Raw genomic sequence first — 2,968 nt, forward strand, 5'->3', positions numbered from 1 at the left:
CACTGCCCTCCCCTTCTCCAAGAAACCCGTCTTCAACAGAGTCGAGAGAGCCGGGAACTTGTGAGGTGTGCATGTCCTGGTGAGCCTCCACCTTTTATAGGTGGGTGCAGCCTCGACTGTACAGAGACAGACCAGACCAGCTGCACCACACAGACACTTCAAACCTAATCTGAGTACAAAACACACACACACACACACACACACACACGAAGCGCTGCCTGAGGAAAGCGGGGAGGATCATCAAGGAATCCAGTCACCCCAGCCATAAACTGTTCCGACTACTTCCCACAGGAAGGAGGTTCTGCAGCATCCGGTCCCGTACCAGCAGACTGAGAGACAGATAATTCGTAAAAAATGTGTATACACACACACACACACACACACACGTAGAAAAACATTTAGTATACACATCCAGAAATGCATATACTATTATATATTGTACATATATTTATTAGTTTCAGATTAGCCATTCTTATATTTTGCTTGTTTACGTTATTGTATTTTGCACGTTATTGTATTTTGCACAACTCTGTTGCTTGTGAAGCTCGCACACAAGAATTTCACTCACATGTACTGTACCAATGTACCTGCACATGTGATGTGACAATAAAAGTGATTTGATTTGATTTGACATGTATATTCAAACCTCAAGGACAAAAACCAGAGGACAAAAACTACAAGAACAATATAAATATGGAGAAAACTAACCTTAGAAACATGCAGGGTGACCGGAGACAGCAGCACTGCAGACATGAGGACAGGCAGACAGTTAAGGCTGTGTGAGAGTCAAGTTCACTCCTATATATGACCTCCTATCGCAGAATGCGTTACTGTGACAACGCAGGCTTTGTGCTTTGAAGTGTGGTGATTGGTGACGTCATTGGAACGGCCTGTGATAGCCCGGATCAATTTGAAAAAGGCGTTTTTGTCTGAAAATGCTCGTGTCCAAACTACCGTTTTCACAGAGTTGTGTGTTCACATTGAAACGGCCGAAAACGCTTACGTTCCAGTACTGCGCATGCGTGAAACGCAAGGTGACTGGACCTGCCTCATTTCTGTCTGCCGTTTATTTACTTTCCGGCTCTTTGAAACGTGCAGGAAAATGAAAAGGAAAAGCGACGAGTTTTTTAAATGGACTAACAATGAGGTGGAGTTGTTGCTGCAAGTAATACAAAAGTACAAAGTTGCAAAAGCGATTGAGAATTAAAGAATTTGAAGAAAAGCTATCTGCTATCTTTGTGTTTTGCAGCAGAGAAAAAATATAGTTTATGTCAATAAAGCCTTTGATCCAGAGAAGAAAAGGATGTCAGGAGGGGACCTGGATCTGTGTGTTTACACCTGCGTGTTCTGACGCCATGACATCTTGAAGATGCCGTTACCACAGAAACTGATTTTTGGGCATTTTACAAATTTTAGTCCATTAAGCTATTTTTAACCATTTCATTTTAAAGAAAAGTGTCAAATTTGAAGCCTTCAAATCAAAGTAACACCTTTTTTTCATATTCATACACCAGTTGTTAATAATTTCTACACCTCTCCCGGAAAATTTAAAACATACAAACAATTTACGGGAAACAATCTTGGAATACACATATTTGATCACGTTAGAACTTGATATTCACACTGGAACTTGTTAAATTATTACAGTAATTTACATTTAAAGAAATTTTCAAACGTACCTGCAGCGAAGTCCAGGTGACAGTCGGGGAGTCCGGGTCCACGGCGAGCCATCTTCAAACTTGAAAAACAAAAACAAGTACAAACGATCCACAGATGAAGTACTTGTGCTCTCAAATTAAATCCGCTTTTAGTAAAATGTTTTGTAAAACTTAGCTTTCCACAGGCTGAGGTTGGAGCAGGTCGAAACAAGTCCACGAGCAAGTGTAAACAGACGTTTGGAACCTTGTGCAGCATTTATATACCCTCGGCGACCATGGTTACGGTTGTCAACGTGTACACGTGCACGTGATAGAACTATCCGATTGTTCAGTCTGACGTCACTAGCCGTGTCTGGGTCTAAACTCCGCTGCAGGTCCATATATCAAACGATCACTATGGCATTACTGAGAGTTGAAAAACTGTCTAAAGTCTTTCATCTTTAATAAAATGATCAGCGTTCTGCTCTACCAGGTGTAACAATTGAGTTTAACATCCACGCATCCATGAAAACGGAATTTATGACATTTAACGGAGTTAGAAGTTAGCAGGGAGTTAGCTCGCTAGCTTCTATCTAAATACAATATAACATGTCCTGACTGCGGGGTTTTGGAAACAAGTTAAAACGTACAGCTCTGCTATCACTTCCAACATAAATGAAGACAGAAAACTAAACAGCAGTGACGTTTGTCGCGCGGGAGCCTGGGATTGTTTAGCTAAACGGCCTAAACCGTTTCCCATTCATTCTCTATGGTAGTGCTAAACCACTACGGATGTAATATATTTTTGGCCACTACGGTCTTCCGGCGCTGTAACGAGTTTGAGATGCGGCGGCACTTTTAAAAAATCTCCTCTTTTACGTTTCGGGAGAGAAAACAAGTAACTCAACGCTCGCAACACATCCCAACGCTCCTCATTCATTGATCAAAGGTAAGAAACGTCGTTTGAAATAACAGTAAACCAAACAGAATACATTTACAGGTGTATATTACAGGTAATAGGCGTGTTGCGATTGCATTTACGAAGCATCCATCGCTCAGTTAAAGACGGTGGGAGTTTATCTGCTGTTGTAAAGTGGCACGGTAAAAAATGAATGAACGTGATCCTTAAATAAATTACGTGTTTCATTGACGTGTTTTGCCATTAAATAAACTTTGTAGGTTTCCGACTGCTGTGACACTGACATTACTATAATGTGGTACAATTAAATAACCAATAAGTGTCTTGTTATGAGATGACATGCTAAATGACTGAACCTGCTTTAAAAGAAAATGTATTGCTTTCATGTTGTAATGGTCAGTCACCTTATCAA

The 2,968-nt window shown here is 40.8% G+C and overlaps 1 long non-coding RNA gene across 1 annotated transcript; it reads right to left on the minus strand.

Annotated features, from left to right (window-relative positions):
• Positions 1-201: 201 nt before the first annotated feature.
• Positions 202-1,764, minus strand: LOC147321203 (uncharacterized). Its single transcript, XR_015131169.1, has 3 exons — positions 1,680-1,764; positions 709-743; positions 202-329 (listed from the first exon to the last, which is right to left on the minus strand). It is a non-coding gene; the product is annotated as an uncharacterized LOC147321203 (long non-coding RNA).
• Positions 1,765-2,968: the final 1,204 nt, after the last annotated feature.

The sequence above is a fragment of the Aulonocara sp. 'chitande type north' Nkhata Bay genome, linkage group LG10 (assembly GCF_057382095.1).
Source record: "Aulonocara sp. 'chitande type north' Nkhata Bay isolate Kocher_YH1m ecotype deep benthic linkage group LG10, A_spYH_male_GT1.1, whole genome shotgun sequence".
Lineage (NCBI taxonomy): Eukaryota > Metazoa > Chordata > Actinopteri > Cichliformes > Cichlidae > Aulonocara > Aulonocara sp. 'chitande type north' Nkhata Bay.